This window comes from Dermacentor andersoni, chromosome 2, assembly GCF_023375885.2.
Source record: "Dermacentor andersoni chromosome 2, qqDerAnde1_hic_scaffold, whole genome shotgun sequence".
Classification (NCBI taxonomy): domain Eukaryota; kingdom Metazoa; phylum Arthropoda; class Arachnida; order Ixodida; family Ixodidae; genus Dermacentor; species Dermacentor andersoni.
The window spans coordinates 19,911,068-19,939,064 of record NC_092815.1 but is presented as its reverse complement, the minus strand read 5'-3'; the positions used below and the strand labels follow the sequence as shown (position 1 = coordinate 19,939,064).

Genomic DNA, 27,997 nt, shown 5'->3' with positions numbered 1-27,997 from the left:
TTTTGCCATCTGGGGTCCTTTAACCTGCACCGAACGCACAGTACACGGTCGTTTTTGCATTTCACCCCAATCGAAATGCAGCCGCCGCGGCCGGCATTAGATCCCAAGCACTCGGGTTAGTAGAGCAACACCTCAGCCACTATGCCACCACGGCGGGTGCGGCGGAGAAAGGAGTGAACATCGTTTTTACAGAGTGCGTTTCGCTTACCCGTTAGCGCGCTATACAGAACGAAACGAAAAGCTTGGCCGATATGTACGACATGGTGCTCATATTTCACATGGAGGCCAAATTCTTTTCTGTGACCTAGACGGGGTGCTGGGGAATGTGTTCGGAATCTGCTCGGCCACCAAGCACAATCTGCGCTGCTATACGTTCTCGGTGACAAATCGCACAGCGCAGGAGCACACGCACAAATGTTTAAAGAATGGGACGACAGACCGCCCGCAGTTTGCCATGACGTCGAAATGAGAAGCACAAACAGCGACGTTTCTGTACTTTTCTGGTCAATAGTTCAGTTCGCATGGTTGCGGCACGCATTACTTTTCTTTTTTAAATCCAAACGACGAAAACTGTGCGCGCACAAATTAGCGCGGCGTTTGTGACGTTTGAATTTGGCGCCTTTTCCCGCGCATGCCATTAGCTCCGGCCGGTTCACTGCGTTACTGCGCTAAAGAAAGTAGTTCACCAAAGAAGCGAAGCAAAAAACTTTTATACACTTGCAAATCGCAACAATTGTTCAGTAATAACATGAAATTACATAATTTGTTATCCAATGGTACAATTTATGATAATATAAGCGTGTATTTGTATGAGTGCACATGTATGATTGCGCGTTTGCGCTGTTGATGCTTTGCGCGTTCCGGCGAGTTCGTGCACGCCGCTGGCTTGAGAGTTTCCTGCGTTTTCTGTGTTCTTTGTGTGCTTCGCTGTGACATCTTTGGAATATTCCTGCGTGTTGCTCGCTTTTTATGGACTTGTTGCCTCGAAGGTCGCCATGATCGCCTGCGACTCAGCGACATCAAGGGTGAGTGAGTGTTTCGAATTCCCCTTGTTCGTCCATTGCGACGCGGTGAACGGAAGCGGGGAAATTTCAGCGCTTGTGCGTGTCTTCCGCGCGCCTCTTTTCTAGTGTTCATTCCTAGTACTATCCTTCCGTTGCGAGAATGGGTTGTACAGCACTAGATTTGTGGTAGATAACGTGGAATTTTGTCCTGGTTTAACTTTACACTCCGCTTGTGGTGACGTAAGGCAGCTATGTGGTGCCACCTAAAACAGGGCATGTTGTACGCCATGATTTCTGATACGGTGTTCGAGCACCGATTCAGTTAGCTTTATTAATGAGCGCAAAACAATGCGACGTGAAACCATCCGATCTGTACTGTAATCGAAAATATTTCGTTTGCGCCACGCTAGTAAAAGGCGTGTGAGCGAGCTTTCAGCAAAAAAAGGGGGGGGGGGGGGTGCATTGGGATTGGCGAAAGTGTATTCTGTTGCGCTGTTCCCTTCAGGATCGAGCGACTCCGCGGTGCTTCAAGGCCACTATCTGACACGCCGTGCGGCCGATGTTCGCGCGATCGGAAAACACAGAGGAGGCTGTCGCGCAATAATAAAGAATTTCAAGGGTGTACATGCGATACGTGAGATACAATAGGGGTGATGCCACAGAGTGCTGCGAAATCATCGAGTTATACGCCTTGCCAACCGCGTGCGTTTTGTTTTCCCCCAGGTCGCGCGCATTCAACTTTATTTTTGTCATCTTCTCCGTTCGTCGCCATCGAGTGGTTCGCCCTAACGGCTTCGCGTAGGCGCTCTTTGCATTCACGGAAAGGCAGATTTCATGGCACTCCAGGTCCTACAACATTCAAAATAATGTAATTTCGTGAAATTGCAGCTTTTCGCACTTCAGTAACTGATTTAACAATAGTTTTAAAATCAGTAAAGGAACGAGATGCCTGGCATATCTGCGTTGTCGTCCCACTGTGTTTCGAGGCGGCATGTATACGTTATCGGCAACATAAACATCAATAATTAGCATTGTTTCTTGTGACCATAGAAGTAGCTAGTTATGTCGAAAAGCTATTTTTGCTTCGAATCAGAGCACTATAGAGTGAACAGATTCAAAGGGGAGCGCATTGTTGTGAACTAAATCACGACGCTTTGCCACAAGCTTGGAATAATGCTTTGTCGAAAGAGCAGTTCTGTGAAATTCTTTCTTTGAGAGTAGGCAAAACTTCAGTAGCATCAGGTAGACGGGGAGTAAAAGAATGTAACAATGGTTTTATATGAAGGAGCTGCCTTTAATATGTGGCCATAACAGTTAAGTAGATGCGTGGAAATAATGTTTAAAGTAACTAGAGGAATGTGAAATAAATTTTTTGACAAGCTCACACTGCCATTGGCAAGAGCGGCCACACTTTAGTGTATTCAATGACTAGTCATTTGTATCCGTCCACTTATGTAAGCCTAAAGGTCCATGTAGCTCTTTTGATTGTCACTTTTGCTGCATCGTGGCTTCACGTTTTAATAGTGACATCTTTTTTCAGATTCAAAATGAGCTGGGAGAGGCCCCAGCTGGAACGGTAAAAGTGAATTCTTTGGCCATCCATTCTGTAGCGTCACGATGATCAAATACAGTGATACCGTGAAAATGTATTGCAGGAAGCAGAAAAAACAACATTGCTGATGCAACTGCAACGCATTTGCTCCAGTGATCAATTGGTGCAGAGTGCCTTCATTAGGAGACATGGTGCCTTTAAGCACTCAGCTTATAGACTTTGCAACTGCACCAGGACTGGGAGTGAATTTCATCGTCACTTGTGGACATATTAAACGTGGAATGTGCCTTTTTCAGTGTATATGCCTGATATGAGAGGGGCGTTCAGAAACTTAGTGTGGACATTAGTGGTCTGCATGAGTGCACATCTTTCTAGTTTTACCAGAACGAAGGTATTATGACCTATGTCATACAGCAGTGCACAGCTAGAGGTATCAAACCAGAACAGCAGCACCCTTTGAGAAAGTTGGCTGAAGAACGAGCAGTGATCGGGGCTTTCTGCATTTCAAGGGCCAAATTCCAAAAAGATTGATGCCGAGCTGGACGGTGTGAAGTGCCGCTCACCACATGCTGTAGCCAGCATGGCATTTTTAATCTCCTTGGCATTATGTCTCGTTAAGATACAGAAATTGCATCACTGCTCATAAAGAAATTGGAAATTGGGAGGTTGAGGGGAAGTGGAAGGGCTCCCCTCTGGAGCAGCCAGTGCATGCCCTTTGCTATACTGATAATCATACCTTAATGAGAACCAGTGATGCATGTTAACCTATTACGCAGCCAAGTGCATTCCTTGTTTTGTATTAAGGGGACACTAATGACACCTTAAATGAATTTAAAATAAAGCATCATCTTAAATAACTACTTCTGTAACTTTCTTGGTAGTTGTTTGATTATTAGAGAAAATAAAGCTCAAAGTTCAATTTTCTGAATATCGCCCCAAAATCTTCGTGCTGACACCTCATTGTCACATCATGGATTCCAAGTATTTTTTCAAACTTGGGCTGTATTGGTTCTGTAAAAGTTCCTGACGCTTTTTATTTCGGGTTTTTGGAATACGATGAAGAATATCTTTATTTGTAAAAAAAATTGCTACACCTCAACAGACATCATCAAAATCCATGACATCACAGCAAGCGGGTGTGGTAACTTCAAGGCAGCACTGCCACCAATCTTTCCTCTTGCTGCTTTTACAGTTTACTCAGCCTCTTGTCAAGGTATGAGTGAATCTCTTGAATTGTAGGAAGGTCATGTACAGATACATCTAAAATAATTTTTCTCTTTAGTACTTTCATGCCGTAGTTGCTTAGGGGTGTTGGCACAGCTCCGCTAAGCACGAGGTCACAGGATCAAACAGCCGCATATTGATGGAGGTGAAATACAAAACTGCCCAGGTACCTTGCAGCCTGATTTGGTAAAAATTAGTCCAGAGTTCCCCACTAAGGCGTGCCTAAACATCAGATTGTCGTTTTGGCACATAAAACGCCAGAATTTAAATAATTTAATTTTGCTTTAGTGCTCCTTTAAGCTGTAGAATTCATGATCTTTGCAAAAACTCATGCTCAAAGTATTCTCCATAAAGATTAAATACACAGTAGATATAAGTGTCTATTTATATTTTGAATTGTGGTGATACGTGATGACTATTAGAACGGTGGTACAACGAGACAGACAGAATTGTAATACAATGTATGACGGCACAATGATGCACATCGAGGAAATGACTGAGTTTCCCTAGAGGTCCCTGACATGGACATCAACTGACTGTCCACAAACTTCTGAGTTCACTCCGTGATCTTGTGCAGCCTGTGCTTTGCGAGTCGATTAATTTAATTGAAGTGGTGGTTGGCACATACTGTCCTTGCAGCTTATGTACATTTCATACAGTGGAGTGGAATCTCACATATTACTTCTGCAGCACAGCAAGCTAACGTGACGTGTAGTGGTAATCTTAGTAATGATCGACAATCATGTCCCTCTTTGAGCTCCTAATGCTGCTTGCCAACACAAGCAGCAGCAGTTGCCCAAGATAGCGGGAAGGAGATTCATTGAAAAGTGGCATATGCCCAGGGTCGCATACCCAGTCACGCAAGCTGTTCCAACGGTTGATTTTGAACTCTTCCCTCAACATAGCAGCCCAATCTCCCCATTAGACCATTGACTACCTATTGACACAAATGGATGGGAAAATAGAGACAAACACCTGAAAATATGAAGTATCCTAAGAATGGTAATCACAATAAATAGTACTAGATGTGCATTAGCGCAAGCTCTTGGGCCAGTTGGTGCATGATGAACTTGAAAAAGGGAGGTACCAGCAAAACAAAGGACGCGCACACACGTAAAAGGCGTTAGACAGGGACGGACGCTGGTCCGTCCCAACGTCCGTCCGTGTCTAATGCCGTTTCCTTGTGTGCGTGTCATTTGTGTTTCGCTGGTACTCCCCTTTTTCAAGTACTAGATGTTTGGATACTTTGGTTTATTATTCTTGTTTGTGCTGGATTGTTTTTCTGAAACATGTGGCGTCCAGACAGCGTAAGAAGCTTGTAAGAAGTAAAGTTTAGCAATCTAGATTTGCAACAGGTACTTCTGTAATTTATTTGCAGTAGGGCTGTTGCGTGAATGTGCTTGAAAGGCTTAAAACTGTTTTGCTAACATTTACTTAAACATGCAGGTTCACATAGGTTGAAGGAGTGCACATTGAGAAGGTTATCCTGGCACAGTTTACCATGGTCTGCCATGGTGGACCAGGAAAGTTTGCAAGGGCCTTGCTTCACCATGTGTTCACAGAGGAGGAGCTCATGGGCCATTTGGGCTTTGGAAATAACACCAAGGGGCAAAAAAGGCTCTTGACCCCACCAGGGTCAGTGCTGTTATAGGCAAGTACCATATATCCTTTCTGGTTGCATTTTTACATTCACATTTTTTTCTAAAATTATGAACTTGCCATTGGCATAACAAACGACTTTCAAGTAGCCCGTGTGTGCAGTTGTGTGCGACAATAGCCTACTATTTGGAATGACTGTTCGTACGATCTTAAGTGTGTAATGCCGCCATACTCAAATGCTTCTAAAATTTAAAAGCTGCCTTCACTGCTGAAAGTTTTTAGTGGCTCCACCACATAAAATGAGCTGCATTTGCGCATTAGCAGTGTTGCTTGGCTGTCATTGCAAGGAATAGTTGTCTGTGAAGCACGCTCCAAAACTATTGGCATGGAGGACATGTTTAGTTAGCCTGAAAATGTTATTCTAATACGCGAATTGCGGAGAAGGTATGCTCAAGTGTGGTTACTGGTCAGCTCGAGCAGGAGCATGTTCACCAAATTGCAGAAGTCAAAACAGCTCTCCAGGTTCTGAGATGTGAAACAGTAGTTTCACCAATTTTAACAGACCACATCGAATTAAGGTTGCTCCTATATTGAAGGAGTTCCATGTGATGCCAGACAGCAGCCTTTTAGCAGAGGGAACCTGAGTGGTGTGGCAATTTTCTTTTGGTTGTTTCAATCAAAGAAACAACAGGGACAGAGTTGCAAGCATTTGTCAACAGTACTACGTTTAGTGGGCGCTTACTCATTCTAAGCACTTAACCTATGGCTCGTATTTATTAACGCACACTTTATCACTTTGTATTCTAAGATATGAAAAAAATATTTATGTGTATTCTAAGATATGAAAAAAATATTTATGTGGCTTTTCCCCATATACTTCAATAAATTGAGAATAGGCTCTTGGGGCCTAATGTATAAAGCTTCTTACAGACCATCGGACATGTCCACTACTCCCATTCTGAAATTGTTAGAATTGATTCCTGCTTCCTTACTTCACCTACCTGTTAACAGGGTTATTATGAGCCATTGCCAAGTAGATTAGGGGCTTAAAGTAATCAAAAAGATGAATGGGCTTTTCTGTCACTCTTGTTTAGCCCATTGAGGATCACATTTTGGGGAAAAATATGCCTCTCTAATTTAGGAGTCATATATTTTTTGTGGTGTGCAAATGCTCAAAACTTTCGAATTGAATAGTGTCCTATTCAATTTAGTCTTTGAATGGTCACTATTTGTAAATGCGAGTATTCTAATATTTCGAAACACCAATAAAACATGAAATTTGAGCCAAAGTACGGTAAATTTTCAGCTCCAATAACATAGTGTAGACATAAACGTAACAACTTGTAATAGCAGACCAGGCTACATTACTTCAGTAGCTGCACTTTAGAGGCTGTACAGCAATCATTTATGCTTACTGAAGAGTCCTGTGCATGTGAAGAAACTTTCTGCTGCTCCATTTGTGCTTTTAGTAAACAGCTTTTCATAACATAACAATGACAGAAACTTGCTAACTTTAATAATACTAGGATGTGAGCCTCATCTTACATTAATTGTGATATCAGCTGTTCATTATTCAGAAACTATCCATTATTTGATTTGCTTCTAGCATTATTCGGTTCAGCCTCAAAAATCACTTTTCACGCACCCTTAATATTTTGATTGCAGATTTAAGTTCTTCAGAGTGACATTCCGAGAAAATAAACTGGTAAATAATATTTTTAAATAACAATAAAGTGGCAATACCATTTCAGTATTTGCAGTTTTACATGTTTTATTTTTTTATGCAGGATAAAGCAGCATAATTTTTTTGTGTAATGAAACTTACAAAAAACTTGTGGCAACACTCCCAAATTACTGCAATGACAGACACCAAGGAGCTAAGTGAAAATCAGTTTTGGAGAAACCCATGGAGCGAAAGCACTATAAGAATATTTTCTAGAAGTCTCAGAAGGTTGCAGCACCTCCAGTGGGATGCTAGGCAACACTTTGTTCTGAAAAGGCACATTTTTTCAGTAACGTTCCGTCACAGCCACAGATGTACGGCAGTAAACCCTAAAAGGGTTAAAGAAGTCAGTCCTATGGCATATGGCTCTTAAAAGACAGCATTTCTTCGTATCTGTCACATTCTGCATGTGTCATGCTAAGCAGCTTGGTGCACAACTACATGGAATCCTCATTATAACAGTAATTCAGTCGTTGAGGCAGAAAACATACTTTGCTGTAAGCAGTGTCTTCTTTAATGTAGAAAGTCCTAAGTCATTGTAAGGCGAGAAGTACATTCCGATTGCATGTGAACTCAGGAAACCTAACTTCAAATGAAGCGACACTCAATTGTAGTGACATGACAGTATTGTATTTGGAGCATGGAAAAACACAGTCAAGTGCTGCACATTTTAATTATGAAAGTTACAAGAAATAATTTTAGTTGTCAGCTCAGGTTTATTTATGAATAACATGAATTTTTTTCACCATTTTATTTCTTAGCAAGTAAAGTTCACATCTTCGACATTGAGGATATTCATCAAGTTATTTTGCTACAGCGTTTTGTTCCTCTTTTCCCTTTCCTGCTTTTGACACTTAGTCGAGTCCTGTGCCACACTGAATAAATTTAAATGGTCATGCTCATGCTGTAAAGCTGTACCCGTGGAAAGTTGGAATAAAGCAACACAAATACATAAATCAATTTCATTATAACGAGGGCAGATTGCATGCCATTCTTTTGCATGTGGAAGTTGCTTTTTAAAACTTGTTCTGGCTTCTTGTTTTTGCAGGCTTCACGTGTCGCAAATTGCCTGGTACCAACATGCCCTAGGTAAAGAACTCTGGCCTCGCTTCTTGCATGGGACCAATAGCCTCTGAAGAGCCCAAGTTGGACAGCTCAAACCAAAACACAAGTGTTGTGCTTTTGTAACTCTCGACATTTTTATGTTTTATGTTAGTCTCCTGTAGGGCCCAATTTAGATTTCTCAAATGAGCTTACAAATGTTGTGCCTTTCTATGCATTCACATTTTTATGTTAATTTTATTTATGTTAATTATGCTAGTCTCCTGAGAAGTCCACATTGGATTGCTCAATCCAGAATACAAGTGCTGTGCTTTGTTATAGTTCACTGCATTTTTATGTTAGTTTTTGATATGGTTCTAGTAAGGAAAGTGTTTTCTTATTAATATATTTTTAAGTATCTTAAGCCATTCATGCCAAACCACCCAAATTTGTCAAGAACTGTTCCATTACGGCAAACCATTTCAAGTTTGCTTGATTTTGAGTAGGTACAATGAGAAAATTTGCTTTCGTACATACACTTGAGTCATTCCAGGGCAACCAACCAACGTTTTTTTGACCATCACAGATATAGTTGAAGCTCCAAACTCTTGCTCCCCATTTATTTTCCTTCGCAAAAATTTTTTTGAACTTTGGCAAAAATTTATTGTTCTTGCCCAGCTAAGCTAGAAGGCACTGATACACGTTTCTTCTGAAAGGGAAATTGTATGATCCAAATATTCAGATGGTGTTCATGTCAAGAGACTGAAGTGGTGTGAGTGCCAAAATTTGCAAAGTTTGAATTGTCTTTTAACGTAGGGAAATACAGAAGGCACAAAATAAATATAAAATCAGACTGGTTGACTTGGGATAGCTGCAAAATATTTCAAGCCTTGGAGGTTCAGTTGATCAGCTAAAAAACTGTGAAGTTCAAACTTTGTGCAGAAAGCTTCGTGTTGAAGGTAAAAAAATTAGCTTTGGTGGTTGGCACAAAAGTATATGTCGCCCATCGTTACACAGCCCTACATGTCTGCTATACATGTGACAAGTAACAAAAAGGTATTATTCTTTAAGTGCGATAAATAATTGTTTATAATGTTCATTTGTGGATCACACATACAGCATAAATATAGCATAAATATATGAAGCCATGTCATCTAGTAAGGAAATATTGTTAATATAATTAGCCACAAGAACTATTCAACAAACTGACTGCCTTTTTTATCATTGCGAAGGCAGGTGATGTCTAGCGCTGCAGCTGCAGTCTCAATTCGTATTTTTTTAACATGAACGCAAGAAGTGGTTGCCAATGGTGTCTGACCACATCAGACTAAACATGGCACATATGACTTTTATAGATGAGCATGTTCCGGCTCTGAAACAGTGGTAGCAAACACCACCACAAGAATTTGTTCGTACTCATGTAGGTTTTCAGTCCTAATTATGAAGGTGTTTTCTACTTGCATCGTCATTGGGCTTCAGGGAGCAGGGCACAAAGTGTCCTGCTCCCTCTATGTTGCATTGCACTGCGACATGCCCTTTAAAATGCTTTGTATAAACAATATCAGCGCTCTTTCTGGATTTACTGTCTACATAATAGCTGATATTTCTTTTTGTAAACTGCACGAACCATATCTTTTAGCACTGCAGGATTCCCTCACGTATTTAATACGTACGAGGTCTGTTAGAAAAGTATTTGACCTTTTTTTGCGAACACCTGATGAATATGTAACAAGTGCGTTTTCATCAGCCGCCCTTGAACCTTTGTGCGCATGCACGAATTTTTTCCTGCCTGCCAATAGCGTGACTTGCTGGGATGCAGCATTTGAATGAGGTAGTACACAGTGCTCTCGTCGGTTTTTTATTGCAAGGAAAATGGCGGAGTGACTGGAGCAGTGCTACTGCATCAAATTTTGCCAGAAACTGGGCGACAGCCAAGTGGAAACCATTCCGAAGATTCAGACTGCTTTTGGTGACTATGCTATGAGTAGCACACAGATTAAGGAGTGGTACAACCAGTTTAAAGACGGCCACGCATCGGTGGAGAGCGAGCCACGCTCCAGTCGGCCATCAACATGCCAAAATGACCACGTCATTGCCGAAGTGAACCCCGTGGTGATGCGGGACTGTCATGTGACTATCCAAGAAATTGTGGAAGAGGTGGGCATCAGCACATTTTATCCACATTCCATTATCACTGAAGATTTGGCCATGAAGAGAGTTGCACCGAAATTCGTTCCCAAGCTGCTCATGGTGGAGCTAAAGCAACTTCGTGTTGAAGTCTCACAGACATGCTGGATTCCACAAACAGTGACCCCAACTTCATGAACACCATAATCACTGGTGACAAGTCTTGGGGGTATGTTTACGACCCGGAAACCAAATCCCAGTCATTACAGTGGAAGCATTCCACGTCGCCAACCAAAGACCGCTAAGTGCGCATCAACGTTAAAGTGTTGCTGACTGCTTTCTTTGACTCCCACAGTGTGGTACACCACGGGTAGGCACCACAGGGTCAAACAATCACTAAAGACTACTACAGGGATGTCCTCCATGGCCTATGTGATGCTGTGTGGCGCAAGATACAGAAGTTGTCAACAGGCAATTGGCACATCCATGACGACAATGCTTTTCTCGCACTTGATTCAGACTTTTTGGCGAATAACCAGACTCCTGTAGTTCGACAGGCTCCTTACTCTCCTCATGTGGCCGCCTGCGACTTCTGGCTGTTTCCCAAAATCAAGAGGCCATTGAAAGAAGCGATTTCAGACAAGAGAAGACATTATGGCTGCAACGACAGCTGAGCTAAACTCCGTTTGGAAAGAGGCCTTCTCGGAATGCTTCTAACAATGGCAGCACTGCTGGGAGAAGTGACTGGAGTACCAAGGAGACTACTTTGAGGGTGATTAGGTTTCCAACGCTCCAGTTATGCCAGTTTTTTTTTTTTTCTTCAGCCAAAGGTCAGATACTTTTCTAACAGACCTCGTATTGATAGTTTATGTGCAATGGCTGTATGGTTTACCTGGCCCACAGCAAACACAAGCCTCGCTGCGTTGGAGCATGTGGCCCTTGGCAATAAAATGCAGACCCTAACACCGCTTCTCTGTCATCTGTGTGGAGACAAAGCCAGCTTTGTCGTGTGCATTCCCAGCCGGCAAGCTGTGCGCACATCCGAGAAAAGTCTGTGCTGACAAAATTTCAAAAAAGAATTTCTCGTATTTAAAAATAATTCCTTCTTTAACTTCACACATGCATAGCAGACATGTAGAGCTATCCAATAATGTATCACATTTTTTGGCCAACTACGAAAGCTTCTACATTTATTTATTTAGGTATTTATTTTTTTAAATTTATTTCTTTTCGGAAATGTATTTTACTTGAGGGCCACACAGACTACACCTTCAGTATTCAATTTTGTTATGGTGTCAAGCTGCAGGAAGTTTGTACTGTGCAATAGTTTTTAAGAAGTTTCTGATGTTCTCAAACTACAAATGTTTGTACATTTACACAGATGTTTGGTTACAAATAAACAGTTCACCTAGAAAAATGGTTTTTGTCTGCATCAGTTCAGCACTCTTGATATTGTGGAGGACCATTCACTCTGACAACTGAAAAAAGTGGCATAACAGTACTGCTAGCAGTTTTGCAATATGTTTTATTACAGGCAATCTAGGAGCATGTTTTGAGCCCAGGGTGACAGAGGCCTGCGATACAAAACGGCTCTATTTAAATTTTATCCCTATCCTCTCACAGCAAACATACCAACGTGACATCAAAGGTACTTATATGCAACATAGCTCAGCAGTATTTTAAGGTAAGTGCAGGTTTAAACTGCTAAATACCCAGTAGGGCATAAAGGGATTTCAACATAATTTGTGTTGATGTTCAACAGATCTGCAACAATTCTTCCATGGGCTTTCAATATTGACGAACAACACATTTCAACAATACGTCAATGGGCTTTCAATTTTGAGACTGAACACATCTTCAACAACGCTTCAATGGGCTTTCAACATTGACAAACAACACATTTCAACAATACCTCAATGGGCTTTCAATTTTGAGCTTCAACAATGCTTCAATGGGCTTTCAACATTGACAAACAACACATTTCAACAATACGTCAATTGGGTTTCAACATTGACAAACAACACACCTTCAACAATGCTTCAATGGACTTTCAGCATTGAAGTACACCATAGTTTCAACGATATGCCAATGATCTTTCAAATTGAGAGGCCACAATGATGTTTCCAGTGAATGTCGCGGGCCAATTATCAACACTTGTCAACAATTTCCTCAATGATGTTTCAACAATTCCCCAATGATCTTTCAAGGTCATTTGTTGACGTTGAACAATGATACGTCAATAACCTTTCAACAATTTTTTTTGTAAGGGATTAGACAATAGGTGCGGTAAGAATGTCTGGAAAACACAAGGCTCGCAAGGGAAGAGCCCAAACAATATTTATCAAACATCCCCTAACAAAATTTTTTTGAGGTATGCTTCAACGAGACTACAGGAAACTATTTCTCGCATTTCCGCGTCTGTGCGTCGGAAACGCGACTTTTGCCTAGGCTTGTAAGTTAGTTACCTTTTCTTGCGCGAGATTGCCGCCTGACTGCAAGATTCTTAACCGTAGTTACCTTGTACAAGGACGCCCGTGACCTCCTTTTATTTGAAGAGGAAGGAACTGTTAAGATGAGAGGTACATTGAGACTATACAATGTACCATATTTACCACGGTTAAAAACCCAATGCAAGAAATAATACAAACAGAAAGGTGATTAGACTTACAATGCAAGTCCTTAATTGCAAGTCCAGTGTCTCTCCTGTCCGTCTTGTTTGTTTCGTTAATTTTCTTTTTCTGCTTCAGCTATCACTACCGAGAGTCGAACGCTGGACTTCGAGCTCAGCAGGAAATGCTCGTCAACTAAGACACCATAGTGATGAGAAAGAGACAGCGCGCGTGAAAGTATAATTATGATGGGTAAACGAACACCAGGAAGTGTCGCGTCTGCGTTATGCGGCGCACCCAGCGTACCGATGGCGTTGTTGGCGCATTGTACGCTCGGGCTGGCAATGCATTAGCCGCCTTCTGCAGACCCGCTGCAGGCTGTGTACACATGCCTGTGCACGGAGGTACGGGTGCGAGGACCTCAGCGAGATGAGTGGCCTCAGCCAAGCCCGCATATCTTGCCGAAGCGTGCGCGCGTCGACGAATGTGGCGCACGACATCGGCTAATTGTTTTTTCGCTGATCTGCGTGTGAAGCGAGCGTGAGGCGAACCTACTTCGTCATTCCGGTGCAAGAAGAATAATCTTGCAAGGTGCAATTCAAGCTGTGGGTTGAAATGGCTTGCTGTCAACTTCCTGCTCGACTGTCAAGTCCACATTCACGTGAGATAAATGGGCGGCGCTATTCCTCGGACGCCGCGTATGCGAGACTAAAATGCTGCGCTATCGTGTGCAAGGCCCGTCACGCAACAATATATTTGCTCCCGAGCTAAGTCATTAAGTCACGAAAAAAAAACACAGGTGATTGCTTATTATTTCCGTATGAAAGTGAAAGCTGCGTATACGTGGGTGAAAGACGTCGAATAACAAGTAATCAGACAAACACAAAAACAAAAACAAAACATGCCACGAACACGTGTATGCGCGTGTGTGTGTACACATGTGTTCTCAGGTTAACTTCGCAATATACATCCGCTTTCTGGTACACTTAGCAATTAACAGCCCAGGTGCAAGGTTAGCTCCTGTCAGTGCATTACCATTTCACTGCCGGGGCCTTACTCAGTGGTCATTCCTAACCAATTCTGTCCGAGCGAAAGAAAGAGAGTGATAGTAGGGAGATGAAAATGTAAGGAGGTCAACCAGACAAGAGTTTCGTTTGCTGCCCTGGGCTAGCGGTAAGAAAAGGGGGGAATAGGAAGAGGAAAAGAAGGAGATCCTGAACATAGCGTACATGCAGGACGTTGCATAGGGCCATAAACGGTTACCGAAAAAAAATTATGGGGTTTTACGTGCCAAAACCACTTTCTGATTGTGAGGCACGCCGTAGTGGAGGACTCCGGAAATTTCGACCACCTGGGGTTCTTTAACGTGCACCTAAATCTAAGTGCACGGGTGTTTTCGCATTTCGCCCCCATCGAAATGCGGCCGCCGCGGCCGGGATTCGATCCCGCGACCTCGTGCTCAGCAGCCTAACACCATAGCCACTGAGCAACCACGGCGGGTAACGGTTACCGAAGCCGGTGCACTTAAATAAACTGCAGTAGTGCACGAATAGCTTTCTGCGAAAGCGATGGATGCAACTACGATTGAAGGATTTTTTCTCAGAAAATATTTTTCCGTCTAGCCGGTCTATTGGCGATCTTTAAGTGCTATTGAAGTAGTTTCATTCATTCATTCATTCATTCATTCATTCATTCATTCATTCATTCGCGCATATTGCAGCCCAATAGGAGGGTTATTGCAGGAGTAAGTTAATACAGTGGTGAACAAAAAATAAAGTGAACTCGACAATGTAAAACAGTCAAAGCACTAGAAAATCGTTTTCTACAATAGTAAAAGCAGCGCAACAGTGAAATACGTACACATAAAGCATAAACTAAACCTAATTTAAGCAGTTACACACACTGTTTTTCATAAAGAGCACTTTCTGCTTCGGTTATCGTGAGTGAACGAAGAGTCAGGTAAGGAATTCCATACTTCTATAGTGCATGCAAAGAAGCTGTACTTCAACGTGCTTGTGCGGGCATAAAAAGGGTTAATACTCAGCTCGTGGAAGTTACACGTGCAAGAAGGCTTGGTCAAAGATATAGAAGCTGTGTTTGAACTATGTCAGGACATGTTAATTACGGTGTGCAAAAGTTTTAAGGATTCCACATCACGACGTACTGAAAGTAAGGTTAGTTTCAGCGTAGATCGAGAGGGCAGGCGAGGGTGAAAAATAGCGGTCATACCGGTGAAAAATGAAGCGGAGGGCTTTTTTTTTTTTTCTGAACTGCTTCTAGTTTGGTAATGTTATTTTGGTTAGGTTACCATTTCAATACCAGGGCCTCACTCGGTGGTGTTACGTTTCGCCTACAACGCGCGGTAATGCCGGCGCGGATGCAACGGACGCCGGGGCTTTGTTCAAAGCGGCGGACATTTTGGCCCGTTCAACGACGCCGCAACGCCTACCCGCCAAGCGTGTCCAGGCGTGTTTCAGTGCCACGTGTCTTCGTGTGTGCGTGTGTGTGTGTGTGCCCTCGCTTGTCAAAGCGCGGCAGCCGGGGAGCGGAGTTCCCCGAATGAGGGGCCTGGAGGTCTCTCGGCTCAACCGCTCGCGCCGTCGTGGGCCCCTGCTGCGCCGTCCCGTGACCTTCATCCCGTGACCTTCCCTCCTTCCCTTTTGGACCGCGACGCCGAGAGTATAAGAGCAGCTGCCCCCGGACGCCAGGGGAGAGGCTCCGATTTGTACTGTTGAGTTACGTGCTCTCCCGTCTCTCCACTTCGGTCGACCTGACCGGCCGCTCCTTTGCTATGTTAGAATAAACAAGTTGTTTTGTTACCAGTCTTCTCATGCTTTGCCGGGACCTTCGGATGCTTCCAGTGCCCCAGGCCGCCAGGCCAACGCTACCCTTGGGGCTCGCGACCCATTGGCAATAACGGGCGTCAGAACCGAGACCCCAACAACTCGTGCCAGCGGTACGATTCCAACATCTGGTGGCAGCGGTGGGATCGCGACAACGGAGGCCAGCAGCGAAGAGATGCGGTTGACTGTATGCTGAGCAGCACAACGACCATCCGGGAGCAGCGCAACGAGCCCTGTGTGATGACTGGTTGCCTGCAGCGGAACGACTGCGCTGAAGTCTTGGCTGCGAGGTTTGGTGAGTGCGGGACTTTCTTCTTCTGAGTTTTGCCAGGCTTTTGTTAGTGTTAGAAACAGAGCTGGTAATTGTGGTTGTCGTTGCTACCGGGTTAGTTTGCGGCAAGACAATAGTAGGCAGTAGAGAAAGCAGCATTCAGAGCAGCCATGGATTTGAAGTCGTTGCGCAAACCGAAATTGTTGGAGCTTGCGAGAGAGTTGGGTCTGGATGTCTCAGACAAACTCAGAAAACCAGAACTGCTAAGGGCTATTCTTGAGTTAGAAGCTGAGGATGACGAGCTGTCGGAATGCCTTGAGACCATTGAGGAGAGGGAGACGGCAAAAAGACAGGAGCGCGAACTTAAAGAGCAAAAAGAGAAACAGGAGCGCGAACTTAAAGAACAGAAAGAGAAAGATGAGCGCGAACGTAAAGAACAGAAAGAGAAAGATGAGCGTGAACTTAAAGAACAAAAAGAGAAAGAAAAAGAAGAGCGCGACCGTCAACACGCGTTGGAAATGAAGCGTCTCGAGTTAGAGATGGAACGCGCTCGTAATGGAAGTCAGGCACACGGTGCAGGAGAACGAGTATTGTTCAAAATGACTGACCTGATGCGGCCGTTTAAGCTTGGAGAGGACATTGGTTTGTTCCTGGTTAACTTTGAGCGAACGTGCGAGAAGCAGGGGTTCTCTCGGGAAACGTGGCCACAGCGCTTGCTCACTTTGCTACCCGGCGAGGCGGCCGACGTAGTCGCTCGCTTAGAGAGAGAGGAGGCAGAGGATTTCGACAAAGTGAAATCGAGTCTGCTAAAAAAATACCGGCTGTCAGCGGAGGCGTTCCGTCGGAAGTTTCGGGAAAATGAGAAAGGCAGAAGTGAGTCATATACAGAGTTTGCGTACAGGCTTATGTCAAACATGCAGGAGTGGCTCAAAGAAGAGAAAGCGTTTGGTGACCATGAGAAAGTTCTGCAGTGTTTCGGGCTAGAACAGTTTTATAGTCGGTTACCTGAGAACGTGCGGTACTGGGTCTTGGATAGGCCAGACGTTAGTACGGTGGCTAGAGCCGCTGAGTTAGCCGAGGAGTTTGTGACGCGTCGGGCTCGTGGAGCTAAGGACGGTCAAAGGGGTGAATTTGGCTCCAAGTTTGAGAGGCCAAAGTTCACGCCCTTGAGAGCAAAGGGGGATACACGTAGTGCGGATGCGAGTGAAAGCAGTCCGACCAAACGTACGGAGACGGCGGCAACCGAAGCCGAACGCAGAAGGCGGTTCGAGATGAGGCAAGCGCGCCTGTGTTATACGTGCCAGAAGCCGGGTCACTTTTCGGCGCAGTGCCCAGAAACAAAACCAAAAGTCGTGTTTTTTTCATTAGGCAGCACTGACGAGAACATCAAGCTTCTCGAGCCTTACATGCGAGACCTCCTCGTGAACGGGAAAGAGTGCCGTGTGCTTCGCGATACCGCAGCTACGATGGATGTAGTTCACCCCTCTTACGTAGAACCCGATATGTTCACGGGCGAGTGCGCATGGATCAAGCAAGCAGTGGAAGCTCATAGCGTGTGTCTGCCGGTAGCAAAAGTGCTTATTGAAGGACCTTTCGGAGCACTTGAGACGGAGGCCGCAGTGTCATCTATGCTGCCCCCACAGTACCCGTACCTATTTTCGAACAGGTCCGATCACCTCCTGCGCGAGAAGGGGCTTTTGTTTGGTGAGGCTAGCGTTCAGGCCTTAACCAGATCGAAGGTTCGGGAGCTCGCTGCAAAGGCGGTAGATGCGGGACCGACGTTGTTGAACGATGAGAAAGGGTCAGAGGCGCAGCAAGCTGGTATTCGGAGCACGCCCGAACGGGATAAAATTGAGCCTGTAGCGTTAAAGGCACCAGATACTGGAGAGGAAATTCCCGATGCGGGAAAGTTAGTCGAGCTTCCGGGACTAGGCTCAGTGACGAACAGGAAAGACACCGATCAAGTCATTAGTGACTTAATAAGTAAAGCATCGCTGTCGCCTGAGCAGAAAACCGAACTACACCAGCTCTTACAAGAGTTTCAAGGTCTGTTCTCTGAGAGGCCTGGTAGGACTTCTGTCCTTACTCATGACATAGAACTTACCTCCCCAGAGCCAGTACGATCCAAGGCGTACCGGGTGTCACCCCGCCAGAGCGATATTATGGAGGCTGAGGTAAAGAAAATGCTACAGCTCGGTGTTATTGAAGCGGGTGAGAGTGATTATACCTCCCCTTTGATTTTAGTTGAGGTACCGGGCAAGGAACCTCGTCCTTGCGTCGACTACCGCAGGCTTAATTCCATCACTAAGGATCAAATTTATCCGATCCCTAACATCGAGGAGCGCCTTGAGAGAGTGAGTAGCGCTCAGTTTATTTCCACCCTAGATCTTGTCAGGGGTTATTGGCAGGTTCCACTTACAGAAGAGGCTAGTAGGTATGCGGCGTTCATTTCACCAATGGGGACATTCCGTCCTAAAGTTTTGAGTTTTGGTTTGAAGAACGCGCCATACTGCTTTTCAAGCCTCATGGATAAAGTGTTGCGGGGACAGCAAGAATTCGCTTTACCGTATCTAGACGACGTAGCGATATTCTCCACATCCTGGCCGGAACATATGGCGCACTTGCGGGCAGTGCTAACCCGCCTGCGCGATGCGGGCTTGACAGTCAAGGCTCCCAAGTGCCAGTTAGCACAGGCCGAGGTTGTCTACCTCGGACACGTGATTGGTCGGGGTCGACGCCGCCCCTCTGAAATAAAGGTGGCCGCTGTGCGAGACTTCCCGCAACCGCGTACGAAGACCGATATTCGGTCGTTCTTAGGTGTCGCCGGCTACTATCAGAGGTACATCCCCAGGTACTCTGATATCGCGGTTCCCTTGACGGATGCTCTAAGAAAGACAGAGCCGCAAACAGTCGTCTGGGATGAGACGAAGGAAAGAGCTTTTAGCGCCCTAAAGAGCGCCCTAACAAGCCAGCCTGTGCTACGATCGCCCGACTACACAAAAGGGTTCGTTGTTCAGTGTGATGCTAGTGAGCGAGGCATGGGCGTTGTACTGTGCCAACGGGAAAATGGAGAAGTAGAACACCCCGTCCTGTATGCTAGTCGTAAGCTGACCAGTCGTGAGCAGGCGTATAGCGCCACCGAGAAAGAGTGTGCGTGTATCGTGTGGGCCGTTCAGAAATTGTCATGTTACCTAGCTGGCTCGAGGTTTATCATTGAGACGGATCACTGCCCTCTCCAATGGCTGCAGACCATCTCTCCCAAAAATGGCCGCCTCCTGCGCTGGAGCCTCGCTTTGCAACAATATTCCTTTGAGGTGCGTTACAAAAAGGGGAGTCTCAACGGTAACGCCGATGGCTTAAGTCGAAGCCCCTAACGTGAGAATCAGCCTCAAAATTGCTTGTTACTGATGTTTTTCTTCCTGAGGCAGGATTTTTAACTTATTGCTTTTGTATAGTGTTTCAAAGTGATGATGTGCTTTCTAGTGCAATTTTCCGATTTGTGGACGCGTTCTGAGTGCTGCTAAACTACTGTAAGGAACTAGGCAGCAGTATAAAAGGGGAAAGAGCCTGGCAGGGCTTAGTGAGGGTTGTGCCGTGCTTGCTGACTGAGCGGTTGACTTTCGGCGTAGTTCTAACGCTTGCCGGAAACGAGAACAAAATGTCAACTCTCCCGAAGTCACTTTGCAGTGTCCTGTGTGCACCTGAACGTGAGAACGAGGCCTTCTCTGTGCACTGCGCTCAAGAAACGCCAAAGGACGCCCGACTTCGGTTATGGGCATCATCGAGCGACATCCCTCCGGACAGCGGATGCAGTCCCCTGACCATCGGGATCTCCTTCCCCCGGCGGGGCGGTCTGTTACGTTTCGCCTACAACGCGCGGTAATGCCGGCGCGGATGCAACGGACGCCGGGGCTTTGTTCAAAGCGGCGGACATTTTGGCCCGTTCAACGACGCCGCAACGCCTACCCGCCAAGCGTGTCCAGGCGTGTTTCAGTGCCACGTGTCTTCGTGTGTGCGTGTGTGTGTGTGTGCCCTCGCTTGTCAAAGCGCGGCAGCCGGGGAGCGGAGTTCCCCGAATGAGGGGCCTGGAGGTCTCTCGGCTCAACCGCTCGCGCCGTCGTGGGCCCCTGCTGCGCCGTCCCGTGACCTTCATCCCGTGACCTTCCCTCCTTCCCTTTTGGACCGCGACGCCGAGAGTATAAGAGCAGCTGCCCCCGGACGCCAGGGGAGAGGCTCCGATTTGTACTGTTGAGTTACGTGCTCTCCCGTCTCTCCACTTCGGTCGACCTGACCGGCCGCTCCTTTGCTATGTTAGAATAAACAAGTTGTTTTGTTACCAGTCTTCTCATGCTTTGCCGGGACCTTCGGATGCTTCCAGTGCCCCAGGCCGCCAGGCCAACGCTACCCTTGGGGCTCGCGACCCATTGGCAATAACGGGCGTCAGAACCGAGACCCCAACAACTCGTGCCAGCGGTACGATTCCAACAGTGGCCACTGAGGGCAGGTGCACAGAAGTTGTTCGACGGTTTCTTCAGATCCATAAGACTCCCACGTAGGTCAATCGGCCACATCAATACGGTGATAATAAACGTTTGTAAGTGGCATTCCCAGCCATAGGCGATAGGGCAATGTTGCATCGCCACGGGGGACGCTTGTTGACACTTGCGGTCGTAACGAAGAGTCCAGCATCGCAAGCGGCACTTGGAGATGCTTGGAGTAATGGCTCCCTGATTTTTTACTACTGTTATTATTCTCAACAAGTTGCGCTCATGTTGGAGCAATTGTTGGAGATTACGATCGAAGATTGCGATTCAAGCGAGGCATCGACTCTAAAGCAACATGATTTTTCACTCTTCTTTTTTTTTTTCCCGCGAGATTGTGTGAAATCCAGTACATTTATTACAGAAAGGTTGTCGTTCTCTGTTCACTGCGACGTTGTGTAGTGGTAACGCTGAAGACGCCGAAGAGGCCCAAGAGTCGTCAAAAGGGGCCCAATACGTTGAAGCGGTGCCGTACGGCCTTGCTCGCACTCGCCGTCTTACAGCTGGGCCATAGAATACCGTCACAGGAGCAATACAGCGTCGACAACGTTTCTAAGCCAAACAAATGAGGTCCTTAAACAGCGAACTTCGCACAAGTAAACAGAGCGTCTTCGCTCGACGTGTTAAAGGGATTACAGATTAACAGGGCGAACAGTGCTCGCGAGGACTGAGTGTTGCAAAATGAGGCCGAGGAAAGCGGACCTCCTTTGTGAGAAGTTTTTCTCCTCGTTTTTCTTTACATCTTAAGAAGATACAGTTTTTTTCTTTTATTTTTTTTTTTTTTTTTAGGCTTTATAATTCCGCCGTCTCACGCGTGGCCTCGAACGCATGCAAATACGGCAGATCTCTGTATCAGCCACGAGGAAACGACGCGGTTAACGACCAGAGGAGAATGGCGCAAGACGGAGAAAAAGCAATGGAACAGCGAGGACTGCCTGCAGTCACGCAAGGTTGATGCATGAGGCAGCGGTGTTCAACGCCGGCGCCCTCTTTCTTCCTGTTTCCCCGAACCTTCTCTCTCGTTCATACTCGCAGTTATTGGTGTCATCGTTCATTGTCTCTCTCCCCTCTCATGCCAAATATGTGCAGCGTTGATAAAACTGGCGCTGGCGTAAACAAAGCAAGGCAGCGGGAGTTGGTGAATGCACGGCATATGTACTACGGTCATGTCATCTGCTGTTAGGCGAGGTAAACAGACGACGCTCGAAAGAAGGCGTAAGGTCGACGTGCCTCGACATATTTCATGGAAGAAAAACGAGGTTTTGTCTATATACGTCATGAAAAAAGAAATGAAGTGCACTTATTAGCCTTACATATAAGACATGCAGCGCACTAAGCTTACTGCGTTAGCATTACGCCGAAGCTTATGAACCACTGCACGGTTTTACTGAGAGGTTAATGTGGCTTCCCTCTCTGTCATGCTCTTCTTCCGCAGCAGACGTCGTCGTGCGATAAACGTACTTAACACACAAGACTATACGGTCACGGGGTTTGCGCGGCTATAGCAAACTGGTAATCTTCCTTCACTCTTTATTTCGCTCGCCTCTCATATATGCGCACAGTGAGGACATTCGCCTATGTATTTGCAAGTCGCAAATGCATAGCCATTGTCAAGCAGCGACAATGAGTTTCGCCCGTGATGCAGTGCAGGACGCGTACTGCCGACGCAATGCAGCGGGGCGGGGCTACGCCGACAAAGATGGCCGCACAAGTTGCAGCGCAGTGCCACACCGTATTCAGTGGATGCGTGCCACATGCAGTGTTGCCGGTGCAATTGTGTTGCGGAAAGACACTTTGCGGGCGGAGATAAGTTCCCACCGACCAAAGGTGTACTGAGCATTTCCGCGTGTATAGCCGGCTGGCGTGTACGGCACATATATACGGGCAGTTTTTCAGCATGAAAAATTATTTTGTGCCTTCGTTTTACCCTTGTACGACACCTTTGTGCTCGTGCTCTCAGGCTGGTCTCAGGGTCTCAATGCTTTTTGTGTCGTCGATGTTTGTTCGTTATTTGACGAGAAGTAGCAGGCGCCCCCTTAAGGTGCCAACCTGTACTTTAAAGGTCATATCATTCAAAATATATATACGAAAGAAAGAAACAACGCAATTATGTGCAGTCCATACAGAAGTAGTATAAATATACGCAAACGCTGAGTATTTACAGTCACGAAGTTTCTATAGAGAAGTGAAATTAAGTCGCGGAAAGTCGTTTTCGAGTTTGCAATAGTGCTATCAAGTAAAGTCATTTGAACGTGCTCTTATAGCATGCCAGTGCTTTAAGTATATGACGACGCTGATGCGCAAACTGAATTGAAATAACCTATACGTTTGTTATAGAGAGAGAGAGAGAGAGAGAGAGCAAATGATAAAGGAAAGGTAGGGAGGTTAACCAGGACTGAGCCCGGTTGGCTACCCTACACTGGGGAAAGGGAAAAGGGGACGGAAAGATTAAAAGAAGAGAAAGTCTACTGGGGATATCGTTCGGTCACTTAGTCCGGATCACAGACGCTGACTCAATCCAGTAGCTTTCAAATATCGCAGCAGCGCTTTTGTGGCCTTTTGTAGCTGCGATATATGAGGATATGGTCCCAAGATCTTGTTCAAGGTGAACGGTGTTCTATCTAGCTGATTGAGAGCTGTGCAGAGGTCATGTCTTTCGTTTTGAAAAGATGGGCAGTAGCACAGTAGATGTTCTATAGTTTCCTCGGCACCGCAGGCATTGCAGTCGGCGCTATCAGACATTCCAATCAAAAATGCACACGCATTGGTGAATGCGACGCCCAAGCGTAAGCGGCACAGCATTGTTTCCTCATTTCTCGGAAGCCCTGGTAACAGCCGCAGTTGCATGAGGGGTCGAGGGAATGCAATCGATCTTGGGTGAATTCAGGTGTGTGCAACTTCTTTGATGTCATACGGTGTGCTAGCTTGCTTAGGTGTTGGGCTGCGTCGGTCCGCGATAAAGGTACAGAAACAAGGGTTGCTCCTTCGTGTACTTTAATTGCAGCTTCGTCAGCGAAGTCGTTGCCGGAAATACCGCAATGGCCAGGCAGCCACTGAAACACGACGTCGTGTCCTTTCGCTATCATACGATGGTGCATTTCTCGTATCTCCGACACTAGTTGTTCGCACGACCCGCGACGAGGAGATGACAGAAGACATTGTAAGGCCGCCTTCGAATCGCAGAATATTGCCAACCGATTAGCGGGTTGGTTGTTAATGTAATCAACGGCACCTCGGAGGGCAACAAGCTCCGACCCGGTCGATGTTGTCAAGTGAGAAATCTTGTATCGGATGATAACTGGTCGTGATGGTATAACCACTGCGCCGGTGGAGCTGGTCTGAGTGGAAGAGTCATACGTATATATGTGGACTCGGTCAAAGTAGGAAGTGTTCAAACAATCCAGAGCTGCTTTAATTTTAATTTAATTATGGGGTTTAACGTGCCAAAACCACTTTCTGATTATGAGGCACGCCGTAGTGGAGGACTCCGGAAATTTCGACTACCTGGGGATCTTTAACGTGCACCTAAATATAAGTACACGGGTGTTTTCGCATTTCGCCTCCATCGAAATGCGGCCGCCATGGCCGGGATTCGATCCCGCGACCTCGTGCTCAGCAGCCTAACACCATAGCCACTGAGCAACCACGGCGGGTCCAGAGCTGCTTGCTTCAGGGCCAAGATAGACAGGTCGGTCTTCTTTCTTATCCCTGGAACTGTAAGGCGCACTTGAGGTTGTTTTAAACACCACAAAGCTGAGGTTGAACGTGCTGAGGGTGTGAAGCCTGATGGTAGACAGGCACGATGGATGCTGACCTGGTTGGATAAATATCTGCGGAGGTGGTGTGGCTGGGAAATGACAAGTTCTTAACAAGGTAGCAGACGAATTAAGGTTGCAAGATCAACTTAGAGCGAACAGTGACAAAGCAACGGCACATTGTTTCGTGCGTGAGCTCGTGAGCTTGTACGTGGGGGCGTGTTTCTTTTTTTTCTCTCACTCTTTTTCTTTCTTTCATGCCCACCAAATATCAATATGCCAAGCCTACCGTTAAGCTAACCTCTGCAGTTATCGCTAAACTTTTATCTTTTTTTGTACGCGAGCTTCAAAACTTACGCGGCAGCGGATGAAGAAACGACGAAAATTAAAATGAAGCAGATCAGTCCCTACGTGAATACCAAATTTGTAAAATTCCGCTTTTTATTGACTTCTCGTTTGCTTGTAAACATTACGTGACGGCAGACTTACGCTGATAAAGGGTGGACGAGACGTGTCCACTCCTCGTTTCGGATGCGTCTATCTGTTTCAACGGATATTCAAGTTTTGGTCGTATCTTGTACACTGTTCCACTTTACACGTAGTGAAGTATATTATTGTGTTTTACTAGCACAATCAGAGATTAAACTGAGTCACTTAACGTGCGCAGACGATGTGCTGTCACCCTGAAGAGCAAACTAAAAGTAAGCTTTCAGCGTTCTCAGACCCGCAGAAATAGTCCGGCCACGCCCAACAGCATGATTCGCACGAAACAATTAAACGAGGGTGAAAGCCGCACTCGTAACCGCCCCGAGGCGAAATCGTTGGCGGGGGCGACCTTGACGAGGCCGCCTCTCCCCTAACCTCATTTGGCAGCGGTGCGGCGCGCACGGGTGCACACAGGGCGAATGGGAGCACGCGCACACACGTCCACACACACGCACACAAAGTGCTCGCACAGACAACTCCACCAGCTCTGAGTGCCGCTGATTAAACGCGCGCCTGACGGAACACCTCGGACGCTCTTTCAGCGTTGTTCCCGACTATAGTTGCCTGAACTAAGAGAGCGACGCGACACTTTCACTTACAGCACAATAGCACATGGGGTCAGTGCTCTGCGGGTATTTCGAGCCTTTTTCACACCCTGCATGCCAAACAGCGGTGAAACGATCCTGCTTCCACTTGCAGAATGTGCCAGCAACTGCAGGTTCTATTTGTGTTGTTAATTTCCTTTTTCCCCCTTTTTTTTATTAGTAGTCTTCCAGCTAAACCTTACTCAATGTCGTGTGGCGATTTAGAAAGGCCTGCAGCAGTAATTCTAATATTTCTTGCATTCGCCGCGCATGACATCGAGAAGCGACAGCACAATCAAGGAAAGAGGATTTATTATTGATATTAATATTGAAATAATATATATACACCACACCGATATTTAATGAAGCGGGCTAGCAACTGTCTCAAGAATGGGACACCCCGTTCACCCGCTTGAAGAGGAGAAAAGAAACATTGGAAATAGATGAGGAAGAAGACAAAATAAAGGGGCAAAGCCGGAATGACACGCGATGTTTGCATCTGCGCCGTTAAGGCTTTCGTGCTAACACCCGGTAGCAGTGATTCACTCAACAGATCCAATTGGTATTTTTTAAACATTTACGACGACAACAATTATGTGCAGTTTGAGGCGTTGAAGGCCAAACGGTTAACTTGGCGATTTCAATATTTAAATTCAGAAGACACAAAACCTGAACGCAGTTTCGACTCGACAGCAGAAGGAGCCACACACACGGGAAAACATGAGCCGGCCACATTAACCGGGAGTCAGACGATTTCGCCGCGGAATGGAAGATCGAGCATATAGACGTGGTCGATGAAATGCGGCGCGCCGCCTTTCCGCGCCGCTGGGCTGCAGCTGTTTGCTTTCGCTGGCGGCCCTCGGGCTATATTGGCTCAGTGCTCGGACGCGTACTCGGCACGGCGTGGACGCCTGCACGTCGACTCCCGCCTTTGGCCGCAGGGAGGCCGGGGCAGCAGCAGCAACACGCTTTAATGGGCGTAACGGCTGTGGCTGTCCGGCTGATTCGGGATGCGCTAAAGATGATCATTCTTTTCTCCGTCGGGGCGCATTCTCACATGTAAACCTTGGTCCTCGTATCTGCCACCCCCGACGGAAAAAAAATAAAATAGACAGCGACGGCGTAACGCGCCTGTGTAGGCTTCCTGTTGCAGTGCTCCTTTCATTATTATTTGAATAGCTTAACATACAATAAAGGGCATGGGAAGCGAGTAGCAGGAAGGTGCTTCAGTTTATGAGACGGATATGCCGGTTTATGGAGTGTTAGTCCTGTTGTACAACTCATCACACACACAAAAAAAAAGAAGGAAACGCACGCGCGCACTCTCAAAACATTTTTGCACACGTGATGTGTAATGTGTGTGAGTCATTTCACAACGAAACAAGCTACATTTTTCGAGGATATGGCAGTGGCCTCAGCTATCCTATTGCTGCCTATAGCGGATGGCGCTAGTGGCTCAGATGTCGACTTGAACACGTCATTTCTTATGCAGCAGCGCGTCGAGCGAGCGCCGTGAATTACGACTCGGGATAGGGACCACCGCCACCACTGCGCAAAGGTGGGCCGCGGCCTCGCCGCACCGGCCGAAAGGGAAGCGATTTATCGGGGGTTTGGGCCGGGAATTCCCACGCTTCCGCGTATTGGCCGCGCCAGCCATGATCAGGGCCAGTGCCAAGAGTACTGCATGCACGGCGCTCGCACAACGGGCGACAAATAATTGCCGTCTCTCGACCGCCGCCACACGGCCCTGGGCAGCGAGACGGGTTCTTAATTGTATCCTGGCTCTTGCAAGAAGCAAAGAGTTAAGGAGAGAAATAAATAAAACGGCACCATCACAAATGGATTGATAACGGGAGTTCTACTTCGCGGAAACATCCGCATTCCTCTCTGAGAGCAGGAGCCGTTTAAGTGAAACTGTTTACGGCACTGAAATGACTCGTTTGCGATTACTGTGATCAGTGATAGCTGTGGTATATAACGATTTTGCACGACTACAACAGGTAAGCCTGATTTTTCTTTTTCTGCAATAGTCTGCAGTGCCGTGCATTAAATGACACGGCACATTTACAGTAGAGATGTGAGCTTTTTTTTTTTTTTCCTTTAAGGATCGCGTATTACAGCTGGACTACTTCGATGGTGTTACTGCTGGTTGTAAGTCACAAAAAGTCTTGCTTCATCAATGCGTATATATGCTCCCCACTTTCTTTCTGTGATGAAAACACAAATTCAGTTTCTTCCAATACGGGATCAAGCAAAAAGAAAACAACCGTCGTAAGGTGTGAATTTAACGTTGAGGCTTTGTTTGAAGGCATATAAAGATTCAATGAACCTGCTGTTAAGCTAAAAAAAAAGAAAGGAGAAGGAGAAGCGTACTTGGCAACGTTACGCAACGTCAAACGACCGTTCCACAAGGCAAAGCAATGGCGCTAATAGGATTGGCATAAACGATTTGATCACGAAAATCTAGTGAATATACGCTTAAAAACCATTTTTTTAGTTTAGCAAGACAACATTTATGCGAGGACTCAGGAAGCTAGCTTTTTCCATTCTCGATGAGCCACACTGTCGTCGACTTTACGTTTGACCAGCGCAGTTGTTGTTCGCCTGGTCGTTCACTTGCCAACGGGAAGTGAACGAG

The 27,997-nt window shown here is 46.0% G+C and overlaps 1 protein-coding gene and 1 long non-coding RNA gene across 2 annotated transcripts in view; one reads left to right on the top strand and one right to left on the bottom strand.

Annotated features, from left to right (window-relative positions):
• Positions 1–27,997, bottom strand: part of LOC126542796 (uncharacterized) — a 132,587-nt gene that overhangs the window by 38,264 nt on the left and 66,326 nt on the right. The window lies entirely within an intron of this gene.
• Positions 167–11,687, top strand: LOC140216074 (uncharacterized). The gene is made up of 4 exons (XR_011892716.1): positions 167–1,025; positions 2,545–2,580; positions 5,227–5,431; positions 8,151–11,687. It is a non-coding gene; the product is annotated as an uncharacterized lncRNA (long non-coding RNA).